At 42.5% G+C, this 24,520-nt stretch overlaps 1 protein-coding gene across 3 annotated transcripts in view; it reads right to left on the bottom strand.

The window, feature by feature from the left end:
• Positions 1–24,520, bottom strand: part of SETBP1 (SET binding protein 1) — a 270,174-nt gene that overhangs the window by 54,188 nt on the left and 191,466 nt on the right. The gene's annotated exons all lie outside the window — the stretch shown is intronic.

Here is a 24,520-nt window from a genome sequence, read left to right as displayed (position 1 = left end):
TCAGTGTCACCACCATTAACTCCCAGGCATTTTTTCATCTTCCTGAACCTTTAGCCAAATGTTTAACTGGAGATGGAGGACTCTGTCCTGTTACCTAAAATTGTCTTGGCTCCTTCAGAGTCAGTTTTGTTTCGATTATTCTCAAGGTAAGACTTAAAAATTCGAATTTGAAACAAAATAATCAATTGAATTCTTCTCAGAGACAAACAAATAGAACACTAAGAATGTGAATCTAATTTTAGATTAAATTCAGATCACTGCTTGAACATGCAATCTACCCACCTGAATCCTAAGGCCAGGATTTTGACATACACCTTTCTGCTAAAATGAATGAAACTTCAAAAGTAATGTTCCACTTGGCTTTGAAAATCCTATCTCTTATTTTAAAACATGGCTGAGTATTTATACATCAGAGTAAAACAGCATAACTTTTAAAACATCTCCTACTACGTCTTCATAAATTAGGGCAGATAGGTGAGCTGATATCAGCTCAAACTCATTCAAACAGAAATCCACTTGCCATATTTCCACTTGCAGTTTATTTGACAGCAGCTTTGTGGGTACTGCCTAGAAATGTCCTTTGAAGGGAACTACTGCAGCAATTACATTATTTTCTGTAAGTCTGATATTTTGTCCTTTTGAAATAATGAAATTAGAGCTCAGGTCTGAAAAACAATCTTGTAATGGAAGCCGAGTGGAATATATGATCTAATAAGGCCTATGATTGCTACTTATGATATAATTGCCAGTCAAATAGAAACTCTTCTGTGAAATAAAATCTGATCTTTTCTCCACTACATCAAAAAAATTGCTTGAAATGTGACGGCACAAGAGGAGAAAAAAGATATTTTTGCATTTTACTGACGCAGCCTCTATTTGAGCACTGTTCTTGTGATAACCACATAAAGCATTCCTGTTCAAAGGTTCTGTTATTGTCAAGGAGATGAATTATAAAGCAACTTTATATTGTGCAATCTGCAGATTTTATTGACAAAGTTGTCAGGAGCAGAAGAACTGGGAGTCTCTCTGCTTGTCATGGGATAAATAAGAGGATCTACAGAGCTCTCAGCTTCATTCAATTTGTTTAGATACAAGTTGACTGGGAGCATTGATTCGATGCAAGACCAGTTATGGATTTTTAGGTAGGAACATACACAGTGGGGAGTAATAGATGGCTCTAAAGTGAGTGCAAGGCTGAAATTCACTGGGGAGGCTGCAGAGATTGTGCAAGCCCAGCTGCGTAAGCATGCTGGATCAAGGGAAGATGGGTCTGATCCTCCCACAGAAGCTTTTTCTCCGCCTTCCCCAGCAGCAAAATATTGCTTGACCTCTTCTCCCATGGGGGAGCATCAAGACAGGTTATATTTGTGTGCTAGGGGGTCTTGATTCATAGCCCCTCATTATTTAAAGCTTAGTTTCCCACCCATACTGCCGCAAATGGAGAAAGTCTCAAGTGCTGAATAATGGAAACACCAAATTCCAGCTAATTTGCTGGTTAAGACGTGCCAGAGCATGAGATTAACACAATATTTTGCCTTCCTATCTGTTAAAATGCACCTATTTGCTGGATAAGTCCTGAAAAGCCAGTACAGCTAATGTGAATGGTCAAATAAACCCCATGATCCTATGCTACTCTCCCACATCATCATAATTTAACCTAGTCCTGAAAACTCTTTTTTCTCCAGGTGGGAACACCTGAGGTATCAACCCATGGGAAGTCCAAGCCCAGTGTGGGTTTCCCTAGACAAGGGAAAAGATAAAAACCAGTGGGGATTAAAGGCTTGTGGGGTGGCTGAAGGAGAAGATCAAATTCAAACAAGCATTCAGCATCAACTGATGTTTTATTAACACAGAGGAAGTTCCCCTCCACTTCTCTGCCAGCTGAGCCTAAAGAGTATTTCTGCACTGGGTACCTCCAGTGGTGCTGCTGTAAAGATGGATGGGGCTCAGGGCAGGAGATGAAGAAAGAGGCAAGGGAGGGTGGGATTTATCTCATATTCCAGCCACCCAAAAGTTATATATCTAATCTTAACCAGTCATCTAGTCTGCCCCATAAGGACAGGAAACTGTCATGTTGATTCAAATCTTTGGTTGTATCTCCAAGAGGATCTTCATTGCAAACCAGCCCATTTCAGGCTGAAAATCCATTACATTGCAATTTTCACTGAGTATCAAGCGGGATGGGATTTAATCTGAAATCTCTGGAATAAAGGATTGCTTCCTTAGGCTTTTCAGCCATGTAGGCACCATCTATTATCTCAGTTACCAGGTTTTGACATTTCAGAATCCATGCAAGATAGTTCAAACTTGTGTTTTGTTTCTCTGCATGCTGCCGAAGTAATTAAAAATGGAAAATGCTGTGAAGCCTTTTGCTGGTAATGGCACCTTAAAATAAAAGCTCTCCTTCATCTTTGTTGAAACTATTTGGTTTTGCACTGGTATAAATTACTTGTTCAGCACCGGTGTAATTTTTGGTTTAATATAACACTGGAGAGAGAACAAGGTATTTAGGAGGATTTTTTTTCCTTAGAATTTATTTTCTTTCAGTTAGATCTCTAGGTAATTCTGTTTACTTTTCAATTCCCAGCGTTGGTGAGAAACCTGTAATGTTTTGATCTTTCAAATATTCTTCACAAAATGCTCCAAGGTCTTTATCTGACAGATAAATCTGTTCTTCTGTTTTATTATTTGTTCAGGCAGAGTTATTCCAAACTAAGAATTTAAACATTGTGTTCCTCACCACAAGTTTAAGCTGAAAGAGAAAGGCAAAATTCAGTTTTTCCTTACTGGGTGAGCTGTCTCAATAAAAATCTAAAATAGAAAATGAATTAAAAATATATGATCCATTAAATGTAACTTCACTGGCTGTTTTTAAGTATTCTGACAATTTTCCAACATCATTCCATTTTAAATAACAGATCATTAAAACAAAGCCGTAAGAATGTTATCAGCTGATTTCTAAAGAACAGTGATTTAGGAGATCTGGCTCCTACTGCTAGACATAATCCAAGTTTGGGAAAGGCATGTAGCATCTCTGAATCTTGCCAGAGCTTCATAGAAGGATGTTGAAGAACTCTAGCCTGGACCAGTGCCTGCCTCCCAGCATCAGCAGCTCTCAGTCACTGGAAATGCTGAAGGACTACCCTTGACAGATGGAAATAGAGACAGCAATAAATCATAGAGCAGGGATGCTCAGATTTTAAGGGTAAGGGCCATATTTCACTGAGCATATTTGCAGCAAGCCAAGAGATTTGTCTGTGAATATACAATAGCAGGCAGCCTTGCTCTGCAGCCTTTCAGGAGTGAAGCATCCACACTGTGGTAAGCACAGTCACACCTTCATTATCCTGGCTTTCTCTGTGCTCCTCCCAGATTGCCCATATCCAGGGGTCCAGGTCTGGAGCTGAATGCCATTCCTCCTCTTCACATTTGCATCCCATCAAAGAATCAGAGAATCACAGAATGATGGAATGGTTTGTTTTGGAAAGGACCTTAAATATCATCTAGACCCAACCCCTGCCACAGGCAGGGACACCTTCCACTTATCCCAGGGTGCTCCAAGCCCCATCCAACCTGGACATTTCCAGGAATGGGGCAGCCACAGCTTCCCTGGGCAGCCTGTGCCACTCTCAGAGTTAAGAATTTCTTTCTAACATCTACTCCAACCCTACCCTGTGTCAATTTGAAGCCATTGCCTCCTGTCCTCTCATTCCAGACCCCTGTAAATAGTCTCTCTCCATCTTTATTGCAGGCTTCAGGTTCTGGAAGGCCACAACCAGGTGACCCCAAAGCCACCTCTTTTCCAGGCTGAACAAGCCCAACTCTCTCAGCTTCAGCAGGGTGACATCCCTCATCCTCTGTGCAAATAGTGGCTGTCTGTCATTAATGCATCACACTGTTTTCCATCAGCCTTCCAATAATTCTCAAATTAAACACTTCTGCACTATCTCCCATGGCATTTTCTTCACTCCAGTGAGGTTTCCTCTAATCACCCATGGAGTTACCCCCTGCTTGCCTTGTAGGGCTCTGTTCCTGCAGTGGAACCTACAAAATCTTTCAGACACACCAGTGCCCTTCCTGTCAAACCCATCAATACAGTTGCATTGCTCCTGCGCCTACTTTTGCCCTTTATCTTTTGTTTTATAATTAAATTACAGATGGCTTTGATTCCTGACCAGCCCTTGTTCTTGTGGGCTAATGATAACAATACAAACAAGTGTTAATGCGCACAAGTTGTCCCTGGCTGGCAAAACTCCCATGAGAGCTAGAGGCCAGGTCAGCCCAGCCTTCCCATTACAGACACTGCTGGAGTGGGATGCCAAGTGCTAGGGACACATACAGAATTGAATTTTCAAGACATGACCTGTGCTTAGTCCTAAATGCAGAACAAGAATTCAGGGTGTAGCCCAGCCACTGGTAGAGGAAATCCAGGAACAACATTCTGAGGATTTCATTGCAAAAATCCACAGTGCCTTTGAGTTGCAGTGACGACAGGAGCACAGCTCTCATGAGACAGAGCACATCACTGGAGTCTCAATCTCTGTTCCTCTCCCATCTTCCTTTTGCAATAAGGAACTGCAAGTGTATTTGTGGGAGGAAAGGGCTAATTTTGTTAGCGGCATAAGATTGATAAACTCCGCCCCTTATGAAAATATCCTGTGATTCTTAATAGCCATTAAACCCCCAAAGGATCTAATTTCTCAGGATTTAACTCAGAGGACTTGTTCAGCCTGTAGTAAATGGCCAAGCACTCAATAGATCTGCATTAGCTTGGTAATGATCCTTCTGGCATTTGAAATTATGGCTAGACTGATCTGTGGCATATGGCTTAAGCTGCTAAGCCATCGCCTGTTGTCTCTGTTTTTCATTTGACTTGGTAGCTTCCTGAGGTCCTGGATTCATCCTTGAAGATAATGCAAGCTTTTCCTGGCATTGAGTGAGCTGTCACGACTTACCTACGTGATATTTAAGAGGGGTAAGGAAGGATTACTCTAAATGCCTGACTTAACCCAACTAAAGTTTGACCCACCACATGATATTTCAGTCATTTTTTGGTGCATGGTTTAGTTATTTGCACATTGCTGACTGTTTTCTTTGGAAAGTTTCAGATATTGGAAAAGAGCCAACCTTTAGCCCAAGGTTAACATAAGCAACAAACAAGGATAGTCCTAGTACCTGTCTAGAAGCAGCCCGGTTTTGCATTGGTTTTGATAGTAATTTAAAAAATTAACTTAAGCAAGTGTTAGCATGAGAAACAAAAAACCCCAGCCTTTTTATAAAATTAAACAGTCATGCACTGCTTTAAAATATTTATTTTATATTGACTGCTCTAAACTGGGGTGCAAGAAAGTGGATCTGGCCTCTGCTAAAATGGTTGATATCATATACTTGTTTCCAGGAGGGAGGGAGCAAAGTGTAATTCCCTATACAGCTCAAGTTTTCCCTCCTAGGCAGTGACATGATGCTCCAGAGAACTGATGGCACTTGAGTCACAGGGCTCCAGTTTAGTGCCTGCCCTGCCTTCCTGTACAGCATCACATCACATTCATGGCTGCAGCAGGAGCACCTTGCACCTTTCTCTCACTACCAGGGGTGTTACTGGACTTGTCAGAGGCTGAGCAGATCAGCAGCAAGGTGTGCTGTCAGTCAGGAGTTGGGGCCTCCTGTGCATCCTCCAGAATCCCCCAGCTCCAGTACATTGTCCCTCTCCAGGTCATCCCACAAGGCAGCTGCTGGGCTGGGTCAGTGCCTCCAGACCAGCCACTTTCTGCTCATCACAGCAGCGATCACATCAGCAGAGATGTGCCATTAATCACGCTGTGGGCCAAAGAAATCCTGGTGAGGAAAGGGAAATCTTCCCAGGGTCACTCCTGTACATGATGGCACCCTTCTTCTCTCCTGGGAAAGGCACAGCCTGGCTGTGCATCCCACAGGCTGCAAACCCTCCCCCTGGCAGAGCAGCCCTGCTCAGCACTGCTCAGCAGATCATGGCAGTCACTTACTCTAACTTTACCAGTGACACAGCCTGCACACTCATGCAGATGTTGTTTGCAGAACCCCGGAGACGATGCCAGCCAGACACTTGGCACCAAGACCCAGTCTGGGAGACGAGGAGCTTTCGAGGCTCATTCCTAACATTCATTATTTTCATATTTAATAAGAAAACTGATGCGACACATCAGGGAGATTGGTCAGTCAGCTAGCATGGAAACTATCAGTGCAGAAAAATGAGTAGCCTGGCAGTAAAATGTCTGCAATGCCCACACACTCCCTGGAAGAAACTTAGGGCTATTCATCTGAATTTATCTCATGGTCCCTGGGTATCAGAGCAGGGGTTGAAAGTGGCTGAAACCTTTTGCACTGCTTGTGGCTCCATCTGGGCTCTCTGTGGTGAACAGTGGGAGTGCTTAAGGCAAAGTTGTCCCAAGTCTTAAAATCCAGCAGGCAGATCTCAGAAAGTCTTCAGAAACACTTGTGTGACACAGGGTGTTTCCCTGGATGCAGACCCTCTGGACATCAGTTTCCAAGTGACAGCTTCAAAGGGGGGCCAGGAGGTGACTGTTTTTAGAAAGCAATTTAGTGGGATCTGGAAGTCTTTCTTTACAAATACTATTTTCCACAGTCACTGTCAGTCACTTTCTAGCAACAACACCAAGAAGAACTTTTGAAATTTTAAAATAAGAAAAGACTCACTAACAGTGGGTCCTTTCTCTTGGGCTGCTACTTGTGCACAAGCCCCAGTGTCAGGCAATAAGAAACTTTCAGGTTCATCTTTCATTTCCCTGTATGTTTTTTGGTTTGTTTTTTTTCACTGCCTACACCTCTTGGGCCATTAGTAAATAAAATGGGCCAGCACACACTGCCCCTGAAAACAAATGGAATGGCTTGTTTTACTAGGATTAAAATTCCTACCTGAAACATGATCACCTCATCTGTGTCTTGCTGACTGAGAACCATCCCTGGCTCTCGCTGCCCACTGAGTCATTCTCGGGTGTGATTTGGAGAGAGTTGCCAGCCACAAGCCAAAACACACCTGAGACAGGCCAACATCAGCTCAGGACAATCACCTCCTGTCCCCTTTGCAGTCACCAGCACAGACAGGTAAATCTGTGGGTCTGCAACTCATTTCATCAGTTTAACACCATTAAGACCAGTGGGTACTGAAGACATTTGCACTCATGTTCATGGAAATAAAATTTTCTTCCAACTCTTAAGGTGATGAGTCACCCTCTCAAAGTCGCTTCCTCCCTCCCGTGACTGTAGGAGGAGCTCAGATCACAAGTTTCCACAGGTTGGCTGGCTTTTTTGTGGCTAGAATTTGGTGAAAATCCCATGCTAAAGGATAAAGGGCTTCCTCCATTTTTTAATCTGAATGATATTAAAACCAACCTCTACTTTGCAGGGAATGAAGAAGTTCTACTTAGAACATATGCAGTTCACTTCTTTCCTGTGAAGTTGCCATATGGCAGGGGAGTGATGGGAAGAAGAAAAATATTGACAGTGATGATATATCTTATTACAGAGCATACGGACCAAATTTTCCTCTCAGTTACACTAGTGAAAATCTGGAGTGAACAGCCTTGTCTTGATAGGAAAATCAGATCAGTCAGTGGATATACAAAGCCAATTATGAGAATGAAACAAAAGCAAACTTGGGAAACATTATGGTATAGTAAAGAAGACATGTGGTAGGATGCCAGAAGACAGGAAGTCATTGAGCCCAGCACGCTTACTCTTCCTTTGAAAAAATCATCCCATCTACAGTAACCACAAGTGGTCAGGATCTTGTTTTATGCCTGAACTTGGCAAACTGAATGAAAGCTGCCCAAAAACATCTGTTCTGGGTTCCAAACATTTATACAGCCTTTTGTTAGAGTACCAAAGATGGCATCACATCAATGGAAGGGAAGCCCTGCAGAAGAAAGCAGTTCAAGGATGTTATAGGGAAAAGTCCAAGATTAACACAAGACCTGCAATGTCTTACACGTCAATAACCATCACTTATTTCTTGCTGAACATCCAGCTGATTAAAACTTCAAATTGTGTTTGCCAGACAAAACCAGAAACTGGTCAAAGGAGAGAGACCATTGGTGCACTCCCATTCCATACTATTTAGAATTTAGTATTCTGTTCAAAATTATTTAGAAATACATAGTGGGCAACTTAACAGTGAAAGATGCAGCAATAGTCCTGTTTCTCTACTACATTAAAGAGACATAAAGACAAATCCATAGCTGAGAAGACTTCTGGAAATATAATGTATATTTAGCAAATAATAGTCGTGTTATTTGAAACTTAGTTTTGCAACCATCAAGTGAAAGGGCTGTTTGATTTTTAGGATCTTCTCCAGACTGTGTAAGATAATCAGAAAGGCACAGACTTTTTGGACCTAAATGGAAGGATGATACCATTTATGTAAACTAGAAGAGGTAAACAGTGCATGAAACTCAGCCAGACAAATTGAAAAAACAGAAAACTGAAGTCAAATTACCACTTGCAATTCAGCACACGAAAGAGTTAAACAGCAATTTGATAAATAAACTCTGCATTATTTTTTGGAGGCCTCTGAAGACTGAATTTTTGCAAACGAGTTCAAAGACAAGCTATAGCCAACTCAATGTCCACAGTTGCTTCGGAGCCAGCATGGAACATTTGGCCAGAAAAAAGCCAGTGCCAACTACCCAGTGCAAAGCCTATACTTTATTTTTCAAAAGCAAAAAGCTGTGATTTACACCCCTGAAAGGAAGAAGTTAAAAAAAAAAAAAAAAAAAAGGATCTAACAGTACATTCTGTGTAGGTTTATTATTTTGCCAACAGTTTGTGGGTTGGATGATGAGGTACGTTCCTGAAGATTACGCATCACCATTTTTTTAAACAAACAAAACAGCAGGCAAGATCAAAATTCCCCTAAAGCAGAGGCAGTCCTTGTGAAAGTTCAAGGCTTTTGTGGCTCTCCCTCAGCTCCTTTTAAAAAAAAAAAAAAATGAAATGCATCAACGAAGAGCATTAATCAGCTTTGGCTCATAGGCAGCATTTTTTGCTTCCAGTTGTGGGCAATTAGAGGCACAGTGTCAACTGGTCATTAATTGGGTTGTGTAAAGCTCTGTGGATACACATTGCTTTTTGTGACACCGAAAAATTCTCATGAAGAATGAGACTGTAACATGTAGACATGTCCTGGTTTCTTCTCCTTTTAAACCAAACAGTTTACTAGTTCAGAGGAAAGGGTGTAGGATAAATGGGCACTGGAAGAAAGGAGTGCGGTTCCACTGACAAAATCAACAGACAATTGAAAATCAAGTGGAGTCAATGGTGTGTTGTTAATTCTTGTGTTCAAACCTGGTAGCATGGCTAAGGGAAGGGTGTCTTGGTCTCCAAAAATATCAACTGATGAAATTTGAAATTAAGATTTATGACACTATTGCCATCACAAGCTTGTCCAACAGGATTTCTTCCGGATTTGTAAACTATCAAAACCACCTTAGTGCTGGTCTTTAGTAGGTGATCCATAAATCTCTTCATGATAGAGCCTCAAGATATCATTCAAATTCTGGCCAGATGTTATGGTTAAAAATGGGATATTGTTTCTCAGAGAGCAATCTTGTTCACCGTCATGACTTCCCCTAGCCACCAAAGGCCTGTTCTAAGGCTGCAAATTAAAAGTCCCAATAAATATGTTATCATTGTGCAATAAAACAGCTCTGCCAAAAAGACAAAAAACAAAACAAAACAAAAAAGCAGCAGCATATGAAATCCCAAGGGATGTCATTCCTTAGCCTGAAAAATATTGCTTCTTGATGAGAAAAAAGTAGATTATTCTTCTGGGTTTCTTGGCAGTCAGTCCGGAAAAACTATTTCTTCAGTATAAATATATATATAATCTTAGTTAGAACAACATAAATAAGGGAAGCAAAAAAACCCCAACACAGCAATTCCAGATTTCTGTTGTAGTGCTAGGCATAGTCTTCCAAACCCTAAAATGTGTGTGGGGCTTAAGAACACCACTACACAATTGTCACTCTCTTCCTGAGATGTGGCTGCCCATTTATAAATAAATTTTGTTTGTAAACTTCATCTCCTTTGGCAACACCAAGTGCTGAAGGCATTCAGGAAATATAAAGGTACTTTTCTCAAGGTTTAACTCAGTATAAATGAAGATGAATCCTTATTAAAATCTCAGCCCTGCTCACGGTTTTTCTCTGCTAAGCCTCATACTTCATGAATCATTGCTATAACTCTCAGGTTGGTTTCCATGAGGACTCTCTTCTTTAATGTTTTTTGTTCTTAAAAAAATGGTAACATTTCAACTTCTGCTTCCTGGGGAAGGATTTTGCAAAAGTATTATAAAGACAGAAAATACCCCATGAGCTTCCAAAGTGTAGGTAGCAAGAGTATTTATTATTATGCTGGGAGAAAAACAAAAGGGATATAAAAAGTGATTCACAAGACAAAAAACAATCTGGTATGCAGGGAAGAAGGAAAAGATGCCTTCCATGGACACATCATGCCATTTTTTTATTTTTACATATCTTTTCTTCCATATTCTTTGGATGGAATATCAGATGAGGCAAATGCAGTACAGCAATTATTAAGTTCATCTGAAAGATGGTAATTAAATAAAATAGAAAAGTGTAGCACACCAAGATGACATATAGAAATGCATGTGGCTGACCACTCCTCATGGCAACTGGATTTTTCTTATTTGTGTGAATTTCATCAACTGCATCTTCTGCCTTCATTTCCTTTCTTCTTTTTTTTTTTTCCTATTCAATTTTGTATTGTTTTCTGGGATCTTTTAAACCAATATTATGCCCCACTGACAAATTTTCCTATAGGAATGTGATAGCCATCAGGAGAACAATATCATTCGGATGAAATAAGACTCCCAAAGGAGTCCCTTAAGAGCTAGAAATCCTATAAACTTCCTACTGAAAGGTAACCCAACTTGTGATTTTGTCTTTTAAAGTAAAGTATTAGGGATGTTTTATAGATTTGAAGCATTTTTCATTACAGGAAAGGATCACTGTCTTCTTAGGCTATCAATATATATTTGTGAGGCAGCAATAATTCTTCCAGTGAATTTCATGTTCCCATTGAAATGTCTTCACTTTTTTTGAGCAAAGCAAGAATTTCAGAATGATATGATGTGGATGAGATCTAAAAATAAAGTCTCTTGGCAATTGTGTTAAAATAAGTATTGCTACTAGCTTGATGTAAATAGGGGGAGAGCCATTTCCTAAAAATTACTTCTATTGCCTCTGGGCATAATCACCCAGGTGGAGAAATGGCACCTGCTCTTCTTTAAGTCATTTATCATTTCTGTGGGGGAAAAAAAAAATCTCTGGAGAGCACATCCTTATCTGTAGGGAAGAGGTCAGTCCTGCTCTATTCCTGTCTTTGTATGCCTGCACAGCAATTTGGTTGATGGTGCAATAAGAATTCTTATAAGTAAGAATGATGACACTCATGGACAATGATGCATTTAAGTCTGTTGCAATTAGCTGTTCCTCTCTCTGACACCAAACTTCTGGCATTAGACCTCTCTGCACCTTAGTTTATCCACCTGTGAAATGAGGGGAAAGACACTGACCTCTCTTGTAAAACTAGTCTGAGATTTACTGGTGAAAAGCACCTACCTACAAATTAGGCAGAATATTTAATAGCATGGGTAACAAGAGCACAAACTCCACTGGCTTGTAAATTCTCATCTGGGAGATGCACTCTTGTGACATTCACTCCTGTCTGAACTGGACTAAGTGGTCATTTTAGCTGAGAGAGTTTTAAATTTCACTTGGTTTTTAGAACATCTCTTATTCCCTGAATTAGGCACTGCCCCGGGGGCAAATTTAAATTCTACTTTGAGAATGCCATAAGACAAAAGGATGATAATCACAGAGTTACAGAGTGACTTTGGTTGGAAGGGACCTTAAAGACCATCCAGTGCCACCCCCTGCCATGCCAGGGACAACTTCCACTGTGTCCCAGGCTGCTCCAAGCCCTGTTCAACTCAGTCTTGGACATTTCCAGGGATCCAGAGGCAGGCACAGCTTCTCTGGGATAATTACAGAAAGTACAAGGCTTTCTAGTTACAAAAAGATGTTGGAAAAATGAGTACCCCTCCGTGTGAAGGGTCATTACAAAAGGGACTTTTATTGGGTCCGGTTTGGTGGACAGAACTCTGCCAGGACAAAGGCAGGAGGGCCAGCCAGCAATGCTGGGATTCCTCTCACACACTGTCAGGAGCAAAAAAATCTGTGAAAACCATGTTACACACAAGAAAAGAGGTGTCCTTGGTGCAGGAGATCTACTGGTAGGATCACTCCAGCCATGTGGATGGCCCTTCAGCCACCTCCTCCTGAGGCCATTTCTTCCTGATGACAGCGGAGTGACAGCATCCCCTGGGTGTTCAGTGACATCACCTGCAGTTACACAGTTTAGTTGCAGATGCTCACCCTCCTGTCTTTACCCTGTAGCCTTTACCTGTGTTTCATATAGCAGTGGAGGCAGAGTGCTTGGTGAGTAAGTTTATAATGTTTTTTCGTTAAGAATTTACATATAGGTGGAATATGACTGGGAACCTAATGAGCTACTTTGTAATTTGATGAAACAGTGTGACCTGCCAAGGGACTTAGCCCAAGGAGTTTTGTGTGCTAATCTGATGCTAAGCACAAGGAGGACTTGAGGGATATCAGCTTCTCCTGGGTGTCTTGCCACTGTTGCAACTGCATGGCTATAATTAACATCAATCATGCCAGAGAAATGGAAGACCAAAAGCTACCTGGGGGACTACAGTGCTGAGAATGAGAACCTGTGCTAGCCAATACTGTCACTGGGGAGTAATTAGGTCCTCTGCAAATCCTAGTAGGAGTCTCACATCTCCAGCTGGCACATCTTGCTTAAACATTGAGTATGAGCTGACTGAGGACTCCACTAGAGATGGTTTAATACCGAGAGTTAATAAAAAGGAGAGAGCTGCCAGCACTTTGGACAGCATCCTTGGAGTGAGAATTAATCCCTCTTCCCTGTAATATTTTAACTAGTGTGAATACATCAATACCATCCACATTTTAAGTATCCTGCTTCATGATTCATGATGAATCAGAGGATGCAGCCGCCCTGTGCTCTGCTCAGGTAGGGTGTGAAAGTGAAGTAGAAAGTGCCATCAAGCCATAACAGTACACTTGGTTTGTAAACCCCACTTCATTCCCTATGTTTCAAAGCCTTACCAGCATTAATTAATTAAAACCTTGCCACAGCTCTATGAGTTGGGCAAGGGCTTTTATCTCATTCTATCAGCCAGTGAACATGGAGACCCTGGAGGCCACGCTGAGACTGTCTGCTTTAGGCACTCAATTTATTCATTGCAACATCTAAAATAAAAGAGGTGCTTGGCTCCAGCAGGATGATTCAGATCTCTTAGGGCAGGTGCCTATGCAAACCACACTGGCAAGGCAGTGACAGATGCCTCTGAAGTAGGACCCAAGTGATGTTCACACGTTTCTCCATCAACAGAACAGAGAGCTGTAGGCCCTTCATGGGATGATTTAATGTGGTTACATGCAGCCACTCCAGGCATAAGCACTAGGAAGTATTATTCTCACAAGTGTGGCTGGGTAATTGCTTTATTCAAGGCTCAACAGTGAGCAAACCTGCTTATGTGGGAATCAAAATATAAATTCCCCTCTGAAGGGCAAGCACCTGGGTTGCGGGATAAGTGGGAGGAAGCACAAGATAGGAATGATTTGAGCACTTATACTGAAAATAGAAACGTAGAGATCTAGGCTGTCCAGACCAAGGGGGTCTGGCCCCAGCACTTCCCATTGCCCCAGCTATTCCAGGAGACAGGTAAAGCTGGAGTGGAGGCACTAAGGTCAACCACTCAACAAACAGCAGTGCAGGATGCAGAAACTAGAGAGATCAACCCAGTAAACAGGGAGGTCTTTTGCTTGTATTGTAATCTTCTATTGCAGATCTCTACCAGATAAATGGCATGAATTGAGTTAGCAGGGGAACAGGCCTTCCCTGTGACCCAGACTTAGCTGCCACTTAGGAAGGCCTGGTGCCTCCACACTGCCAGACTGACACGTCTGGCATGTCTCCTGTATCCTGGTACCCAGGCCCTCCACACTCTGCAGTTATTAGCTGGCCATTAGGGAGGATTTTTTCCATCTGAGAGGAAAGCTGGGCATGGTAAAGCTGACTTGTGTGCTGCAGGTTCTGTTCCAGGCACAGCCTGGACAAGCCCCACACAGCTTTGTCTCTTCACCTGGTGGAATATTGCAGTGCTACACTCAAGCCTCAAACCCCAGTAACCCTCCTGTCACTCCCCAGAGCACACAGGAAGCACATGGCTGCAGAAAACAAAGAAATATTTTGGCATCTGTACTAGGAAACAAACAAACAAAACACAAACCCCCAAACCTAAAAACCCAGAAATACTTAGAATTTTGCACCAGGTCTACAGGGAGATGTTGTCCAGTGGAGATCAGGATCGAGTGTTGTGCAGTGTGGATCTGCCAGCTCCAGCTGCTAGCAGCTCTTAGCTGTGTGAAAACAAACCACCCTGCATCAGGCAGTTCAGAGACACAGACTGTCTTTCTGCTTTGGACCACATAAAGAGTACGAACATGTTCCAAATTTCTCTTGCTGGAGTGTTTTGTGCTAGCTCGATACCACCTGAAAGTTTGGTCAAACTGTGGCTTAATGAGATGGGCTCTTTTCCACACCTTATGAGATACTGGCAGCCTCTTATCCACTTTGTGAGTCATGATGGATATCACAGGCTGTCAGTCACTGAACACAAACAAAACCATATGCTTTTGTGTTTAAGTTCCTCTCAGGTCTAAAACACACTGTCCAGATTTACATGTAACACTCAGTCTCTCTGGGAGGTAGGTTCCTCTTCAGATGAAACAGACTGAGCCATTCCCTGGGACTTAGACACTTCTAGTTCATTCTCACAGGGACTTAAGTTGACTCATGAATGGTCTAAATCACATTCACTGACTTCTTCAGGCTATGCAGTATCTCAGGAACAGAGCTGAGAAAACGACTCATGAGTTCTGAACCTGGGCTTTAGCCTGATTTATTACCATTTTTACCTGCTAGGGGTTTCTTTGATCTCAGCAAGAGTCTTCACTGATTAGCAGCAGAGAAGGAGAATTTGGGTTTAATGCATGCTCTACCCACTCTTTAACATAAGAGTGGCTCCTATTAGCTCTTTAGCAGTTTGTCTTTTTGTGCAAGAACTTGCACAGCTGACTTGGCTAAACTTTTAATGGGTGCGCTTCTCATGTGGGAGGAAATGTTAAGCACTGCTTATTGTTACTTAGAATTACACACCCAAATGCCATAACTCCATCCAGAGTTCCCAGGCTGCACTACTATATCACAAATAAGATCTTCCTCACCGCCTAAAGTAATGTCATGATGCAGTGTAGGAGCCAAGGAATGCTGGGTTTGCAAAACACACACATTGCTTCAGATTGCAATGAATTCATTTAAGAGGAGATCAGGCAGCAAACCATTAATTTCAGCGCAATATATTTCCCTGCTCTTCTTATTTACCGAGATGTTGTCTCAGCAGATCAAATCAATGAAATTACAGCAGTGCACTGACAGCAGCTGATATCTGCCTAGTATCTTGGAGAGGCATCCCTTTATCAACTGCTTCCAGCTTTTGCCTGACACATCTCCACTGTTTTGTCTGCTCTGCTGGAAATAGGAAAGTTAAAGTTTTCCAGCGTAACTGGCTGAGTCAGGAGCTCCTGTGGGCAGCCAAGCACAGGCACAGATATTGGCTGCCCTGTGAGCAGTAAACCCAGCCCCACCGTGCCAGAGGAGGTGTGCTGCTCTCCCTGGGTGCATTTCTGGAGGCCACGTGTAGGGCGTACACAACTCCACCCTCAGCTGAGGTGGGAAAGTTGTTCAAAGTGGTTTTGAGGTTTTGTTAAGAAGCAAAACAGGAAATCTGCATGAATTTGGGATTTAACTATTTTTTTAAAAACTTGTTGCTCTCCTAGACTTTTTTTTTTAAATAAAAATTAAATAAATATCTGGATGACAAAGTTTCTGCGAATGACCTCGTCCCTGGTTTTTACTGGTGCAGATGAGACTTCAGGCAGCAAAGACACCCTGTAGTAGTCCAGGGATTTTTTTTTTTCTTTCCTTTTTTTAGCAAACCAAGCAACTCAAAGGCTGTGTCAACTTACTTAAGTGCTCTTTATGCCAACTAATCATAGCTGGCACAAAAAACAATGCTGACTATTGCTCCTTTTCCTGCCTACAGTGGAGGCGGGGAAGGCCAGAGACACAGAGCTGTAATGGCAAGACTGTGCCATCTGGAGAAATTCTGTATCCTCAGCTCAGCTGCTTGGGACTGAATTCCCTCAAAAAAATCAGTGAAGAGGACAAGACCAGAGGGGTATAAAGCACCAGAATAAGCCTTCCTGAGCTAACAGGCTGACCCACATACCCAGTACCACTACCACAGCTGAGAGCATCCCTTCCTTCCTCAGCTCTCCCTCTGGTAACTGTGAAAACCACAAGAGCTGGTTTAATAGCCTGCAGTAGTGTGGGCCCTCCCCAGCCCAGAGAAAGCTATGGTGAAACCACCAAGTTTCCCCATGAGATGGGGATGGGAATGTTATTACTACTGACCTCAATGTAGGACCTAATCACAATAAAAACTCCATCAGCAGCACCACAAGCTACTGAGCTTTGTGGTGCATTGCTGACTCACATTCTGTGGCACTCTTTGCTGAGCAAACTCTACCCAGGTGTCTTCACAAGTGTATTTTCTGTTCTGTGTAAGGCTGAGTTTGGGTCAGATTCTGTGAAGAGATAGTCTGTTGTCACTCACAAGCAACTGCACTAAGACAAGTGAGTTACTTGGTATAACTCAAATTGGCTGAGCTGTATTTTGCAGTTGGGATCCCAACAAGCTCCTCACAATTTTCTCCGGGTTTATTTGAGCTGTCTCTGTGTGCTGCATAAGGCACAAGCAACGCTTTCGCTGCTGCTCCAGCATCACTCTGACGTCAGCACTTTGATTTGATTTTCTGTCACTGTTCTTACAGATTAAATTTCAACCAGTGACCCACAGCTTGATAGCTCATTAGCAAATCCCTTGGAGCCATCCAGTCCTGCCCTTGCTTGACAGTTAACTCTGCACTGCACATAGTCCTGAAGCCTCCTGAAGGCTGCACTGCGCCATGAGAGAGCTCGGTCAGACTCAGTGCAGCTGCAAAAGCCTATGGGGATCTATGCCCAGGTGCATGTTTTCAATGACAAATCACTAATGATTCTTATTATGAGTCCTTGGGTCTTTTCAAGTCATTGAGGTTGTGTAAAAACTCCTCCCTGGACAGTCAAAGCTTTTGTTTCCCATGCCTCCACCACAGCCCTTTATCTACAGGGGAATTATTCTGACTTCCTTCTTGCTGAGACCTTAAAACAGGGCATTCTTTCTCCTTTTGCTGTTCAACATCATTATTGCAATCATGCAGACTGAGCCCTTTCAAGTTTTCTCTTGCTGTGACACATGGATACAAAACTCCTGGAAGACAGTGGGAATGGAGAAGCAGCCTTAGATCATGTCCTGGAGGTCAGACCCCAGCTCAGTTTTGCAGCTGGGTAGGTCAGGATGCAGGTTGCTCCGAGTGCATCAGGATCCCTCTCACTGGCAGATGCCTTATGTCAGTGATTTGATTGATTTGATTTGTCAGTGATTTGATTGATCAGATTTTCCTATGGCCAGCTTTGAGTCACACTGATCAGCAGGTTTGAAGCAAAGGTGCAGCCACGTCTCTGTTTTACCTCCTCCATGCATCCAAACAGACCTCTTGCCTTGCACCTACACTATCAGTGCCAAGAAATAGCATTGTGTACAGTCCAGAGCTAAAGCAAACAGGCTTCCCTCTCACTCTTCTTAAACTGCCACTTACACAAGTACCCAGGCTGGCACCATCAAAATCTCAACAGACCCACTCTCTCCAAGCTGAGAAAATCTTATAAGTGTTGAACCAAGGCTATTTTCAGCACCTGGCAGGTTGAACACAGACAGAATGACCCTGGCATGCCCAGTGTCCTGCTCTGGCGTGCCACTGAAGCTGTGGATGGAACTTTCCAGCCCCACACTGTCCTTTTGCCTCAGTGGATACTCCACTCCTGAAGTCCAACCTCCCCCGTTTCAGGGGGGAGATTTATGCTGGGCCGAGATGGGAATCTGGCCGTGGTTCTTTATCGCCTTTTAAAGCCAAGAGCCCAGCAGAGGCCAATTGTGTCTGACGTGAAGCAGCTGCACACCCAACGTGGAATCTGCACAACTTCATAAACTAGCAGTGGTCTGAATAAAAACTTCAAACAAGACGTTCTGGCATTGGCCAGAGAGAGTGAAGATAAATAGCTGGGAGACGCCAAGTTGTGAAGGGAGAACTGCTTGACTGCTGGACAGAGAGCAAAGTTAAGAAGCAGAAATTAGGCAGGGTGCTGGGAGGCTTGCAACACTCCCAAAAAGCAAAAGGGTCACAGAATTTAATTTGATTAATTCATCGCTGGTCTAAAGGACTTTGTACTGAGCCTCAGGCAGTGCAATAAACATACAGTCATTAGGAGAGGAAATAAAAGTTAGGTTAGGTGATAAATAGTCCTGCTTCCTCTCCCACTCCAGCTTCCCTCCTGTTTCTTCTCTCCTTGGTCAGTGCAGACTTTGGAAGCAACACAGTAAATCAAGAGGTAGCCTTAAAACAACAACAACAAAGACAAAACTCACTGTATTTAAATTGCCTTAGTCAAAACACTTTGAAGGGAAGCTCAGCTTCACTTTCCCCATCAGCAGCATGCCCCTGTAGGATACACCATAGGCAGAGAGGAGCAACAGTCATGCTGGCTTGCTCTCCTCTCCACAGGACTGATAGAAAACTGAGTGGAAAACAAGGACATTTATTCTAAAGGGGCAGATAATGCTTCTGGAAGTCGTTTCAGTAGTTCAGGCTTGCTTGGTTTGTTTGGTTTCCTAAACATTCAGGGTCCTAAACAGCTGTTTTGATGAATGCAACTGTATTTACAAATAATGGTGTTTTTTTTTTTTAAAGCTCTGATGGTAACTTTTATGGGCCAGATGGCACAAACACTCACCCTGTAACTGTACAGTACTTGTCCCTCATCACAGGACACAGTGGGAGGGGAAAAAACCCTACTAAAACTGGGGCTTGGAAAAGTTTTTCAGCTGCTGGAAGCTATGTAGGAGCCTGGGGTGTGTGAGGAAACCCCAGCAGAGGCAGAGCTGGGGAAAGGGAGGGTGATGAATAGCCCACACACCCTCAGTCAGTGAAGTTCTTACCTGGCTCTTCTCCCATCCACTGCAAGCACTGCCAGGGGTCTAACACTGCATTCTTCGGGCACTGGTGAGTATCAGAGCTCACTGAGGCACTGTGTGGCAGGAAACTGCTTTTATCCCCTTCACCCACTCAAACACTGAGGTTAACTGCAATTAGGAGATTTTTTCCTGCGGTTACACGAGAAAACTAAGATATGGAAGATGGGCCTGAAAATCCTAGACCATACACCAGTCTGTCTCTGAATTTATGCACTCAGTGCCCTACAAAACACAGGTCCTGTTGAGTCAGATCTTTGCTACTGAAGAAAGCCAGGTGACTTATTTATGTGGTTTTCTGGATATCTATTCAACTTCCTGCATCACCCAATATTCACTTCTCCTCTCTTGTTTCAGTGTGCAAAGGTTCATCCACAGGTATATATGCAAGACCCAGCCAGAAACAGGCATTCATTTTATGTCTTTGAGCTGGTCAGGTGGGAGAATGCTCATCACACATGATGTTTACAGAAATACAGAAGCATTAAAGCTGTAGAAGGCCTCTAAGATCACCAGGTCCAACAATGCCCCCAGCACTGACAAGGCCCATCACTAAATCCCCACTTTTGCATGTTTTTAGACACTTCCAGGGACAATGACTCCATCACTTCACTGGGCAGCCTGGTCCAATTCTTAAAAACATTTTTAGTGAAGAAGTCTTCCATAATATCCAATCTAAACATCCTCTGAAGCAACTTGAGGCCATTTCCTCTTTTCCTATTGTTTGTTACCTGAGAGGAGAACAACCCCCACCTGCTGCCCCTCCTGTCAGGAGCTGTGCAGAGCCACAAGGTCCCCCCCAAGCCTCCTTTTCTCCAGGCTGAGGCCCCTTTCCCCATCTCCCTCAGCCCTTCCTCATCAGACTTGTGCTCCAGACATTTCTCCAGGTCTGTTGCCTTTCTCTGGACATGCTCCAGCGCCTCAACACCCTTCTTGCCATAAGGGACCCAAAACAGTGGGTCAAACTGCATGGTCCTACTGTTTCCATTCTCACTGAAACAGTGAATTCACTGCAGAATAATGAACCAACATTGTGATTCCAGGCCTATGTAAAATTATAAATTATTTGTGGAAAGTATTATCATACGAAAAATCAGCAAAGTTTAATAAGGTAATTGGCTAACACTATTTACGTACATCTGCCACATACATTTAGAACAAATATGCTTATCCACTACTGAGATACTGATCCCTTCTCAGTGTAAAACTGTGACTGATCAGGGCTAAAGCTGATACTGATTCCTTCAAGAGTAAAACCAGCGCTGTACAAAACAAATAAGGAGGAAAGGTCAAGCCAGAAATTCAAGTCAGAAGAAATTCAGCTAAGTAGCACTGCTGGACCTTGAGGGGGGAAAGCCTGGGAGGCTTGTAGGTAAGTTAAGCATTAATTTATAAAGCGTGTTTTTCATGCTAGCTATCCAGCATTCAGAGACTGATGATTACTGCTTTCCTAATAGCTGCATGTGATTAACTTTTTATTCCTGTAAATATACTGTGCGTGGTGTCTGTGCTGTATCTGATAAAACCAATGCACTTCCTGATCTTTGAGCCATGATACCCAACACGCAAGCAAGGCAATCTTTGTTCACATAATCATTATTTAAAAAAAAAAAAACCAAGGAGGCATAAATAGTGTGACAGTAAAGTAGCACAGACCTTGATTAGTCTCACGACAAAGAAAATCAGAAATGTAGCCCTGCATACAGCAACTCTCAACCTCTGCTTCACCTCCAGCTACATCCTGGCCTGCAGTGATTGTAACGAGGGCATAATCTGACAGGTTGTACATGCAAATTGCCATTTTATTTGTGCGTCTTAAAAGGTTAAATGTGCTTTTCCTCATTATTTCACCTAAGGGAAAAAAGTAAGCGACAAACAATCTTGCTTTTTTTCTGTGGGACGAGCTATGGCATTGAGGCTGCTCATCAGCAGTGGAAGTCTCTTCTCCAGCATCAGGAAACAGGCAGACACATGACAAGGAGATGTGGAGTTTGCCACGAGGGCCTCTTTAAAACAGCTCTACTCAGTCTCCCCAGCCCAGCTGCAGCACCAATCTGTGACCTCTCCCTGGGTCCCTCACCTGGGGCTTCAGTAACTCCTGAAAAGCAGATGAAAGGCTCAGCCAACCAGCTGTGCAGAGTGCCTCAGGTCACACAGTGCCAGAAGGACTCCGAGGCTGCTTTGCAAGTGTGTTGAGGTGTACCTCTGACTGTGGGAAGGAAGGAGTCAACTGAGCCCATGCTTGGTGCACACAGCTTGAGAGCTCAGTCTAGGATGTGCCCAAGTGTCTGCAGCAAGGCAGGATCAGAAACACTTTCTGCTGTACTCCTGCCTGTAGACCAGGCTAATGCCACTGGAATAGTCTTCAGCTAAATAGAAAAGCACTGTTAAATTAGTTTTGATTAATTAGTCTTTCTAAATGCAGGAGGGTTGGATGAGCACAAGAAATCTAGCAAAAATAGCAATTTCAGAAAAAGGCACCAGGATGCAACAGTACATGAGGAGTGGATGGGAAGAGTTGTTAGCTTGTTATTATGAAGGAAGGAGGAACACCAGCTTCTCCAGAACAATGGTGTGGAAGAGGCCACTGGGAAATTAGCCACTGCACATTTAGCCCAAAATGGTCCCAAAAGATGTACATTGGCTCAAAGCTCACAAGGTCTCCACTAAAGAATGGCCAGTGATAGTCCAGGCTGGTGCAGGACAATAAATGGACTTTTGTTGTGACCAACCAAAGTAACTGGTGACACTCCCTTAATGGGTCTGCTCACTTCAGGCACAGATTTCCACATCAAATCACAGAATCATGGAATAGCTTGGTTGGAAGGGACCTTTAAAGGTCATCAATTTCCAAACCTCCTGGGCTGAGCTGGGACACCTTTCACTAGCAACAGTACTGAAACTTCAACCAAGTCCATGAACAATTCCAGGAATGGGACATTCATAATTTCTCTGGGAAACCTGTGCCAAGCACTTTTCTTGAGCCAGGACTGCAATCAGCTTCTCCCAAAGATATGAAGGACAGCTCTTCCCTTTATGGCCTATATCTTTCTAGATAGTAAAATCATACCTAGGCTTAAAGATTGTACAATGGGACTGTTTTCTACCATAAGCAGGGCCACTATTTATCACCAAGGAACACCAAACTTCTCAGAAATGGCTAAGAGCTGTCACAACAGAGACAAAAACATAAATTAACAACAACACAATGGTACCTGCAGCTGCACACCACACTGAAACAAATTGCAGTGTCTGAATAACCCAAAAAAACATAAGTGGTTCTCTCATCCCTCTCATCACAGATATATCCACTGAGTGTGGGTAGGTTTTGATATGTATATTATCTCCAGAAGAATGCAATGAAGTTGCAAATGGCACTACTGAGCACACCAAAATGTGTAGTAGAGATAACACTGAAATTGTGATATAAATCTAATTTCAGCTTTCATCAGAATATTCAGGATGTCTCCTCTTATCTCTGTTATGTATTATTTTTAACTTGTGACAGATGACAAATACTGAAAGGAAAGAGCAATCAGGCTATGGAAGTTGCCTCCTACGATGGACATATATGTCCTCGTAGGGCTTTCTTTTTTTTTCTTTTTCCTTATATTTCTCTGATTAGTCAATCTCCTCAGGGAAATGCAAGGTGAGTTAGGAGCAAGAAGGTGAAGGTTATCATGGAAGAGAGCAATCCTCCCTCTGTGGGAACTGGTTAAATAGTTATGGCTAGACTCAAGTGCAGACCTCTGCTGGGAATCCCAGCGAAGGTCAAAGGCAGAGAGGAAAAAAAAGCTGCACTGAGATCTTAGGCACTCATAAGCAGACAGATGTTTCTAGGCTTTAATGAGCAGTCTTGGCTCCAGGCCTTTCTTGGCAGAGCTGTTTAGTTTTAGTATTTTTCCTTGTAGTGCAAGGTATGGCTCTGGTTATCTGGCTCTGCTTAGCTAACTGCTGATGATTTTTCCATCTAAATAATAGCATGACAATGAAGAAATTGATTAATAATCTGAGAGGTGATGGATTAGGTCATGGGGAATGCTGCACGGCTGTAAGCATGAAGAACAAAAAATAAATAAAAATGCTAATTTCAGTTTAAACAAGAGCTAGTTTAAAAAGTTTAAACTGCAATTCTTATGGCATCCCCATGACAAGTTCTAGCCCTCCATCTTATACTTTTATTGTCATGGGGAATAAACGGAAGGAAAATAACATCAAATCGACTTTTTCTTTACTAATTCCATCTTCAAATCAGCCTGGTGGGGATCATGCCCCGACTTTGGAAACTAATTTGACTTCAACACTGTTGGGAATTTTGACAGTTTGCTATGCCTTAGTGAAATATATTGAAAATTTAGCAGATTTAGCAAACATCTTCTGTTCAAAGAGCAAAAAGGCTACAAATGCAAAGGCTGTTAACAAACTGTGAAAAATGTGAACTTCCATTAAAAAAAAAAATTGAAAAATAAGCTTGTTAAACACTTTGAAGCCTTTTAATTCTATGTACCAGGACCCAGCTTCCTTAATGAAATAGCCACTGCAGCACTTGGTGGAGAATATCTTTGTTCCTTGTCAGGCATGTTGCAACTCTGATGTTCAGAGACTTATTTAAATCTCTTTTCCTATATTTTTAGATGTATCATTTTTTGATGTCACAACTGGTCTAATATAATATGATATCATGAATGGGAATGTTTCTTGGGGTAATCTGTCATTTCAGACCATTTTTCACTACTGTATTTCATATTCTGGTCTCAGTGAAGGAATTGGAAATGTTTAGGTGGCTTAAGCATGAGCTGTCTTTGGAACTCGATCAGTTACAAGTCAGTAAAAAACTTTACATCCTTACATTGGCAAGTTGTACAAATTCTCTACTCTTGTGTTCTCAGTTAATTTTCTTTTAATTTTGAAGGCTATCAGCTACTTTTCTTTGAAGCCCTTTTTTTAGCACATCAGAATCTCATCCACCACTGGTTGATTCAGAAAAGCTCACCCCTCTCCACAGCTAAGTGTGAAATCTGCTTTGTGATAAATATCTGATGGTGTAGAAGCACTGGGCTTGCTCCCAAGCTAAATTCATTTGTAATGCACCAAAACACCTGCCTCTGTGTCATCACAAAAGCAGCTCCCTATTGTAAAGTACAA

The sequence above is a fragment of the Agelaius phoeniceus genome, chromosome Z, assembly GCF_051311805.1.
Source record: "Agelaius phoeniceus isolate bAgePho1 chromosome Z, bAgePho1.hap1, whole genome shotgun sequence".
NCBI classification, from domain to species: domain Eukaryota; kingdom Metazoa; phylum Chordata; class Aves; order Passeriformes; family Icteridae; genus Agelaius; species Agelaius phoeniceus.
Note: the sequence above shows the minus strand (reverse complement) of the source record. Positions and strands in the feature narration are given on the sequence as shown.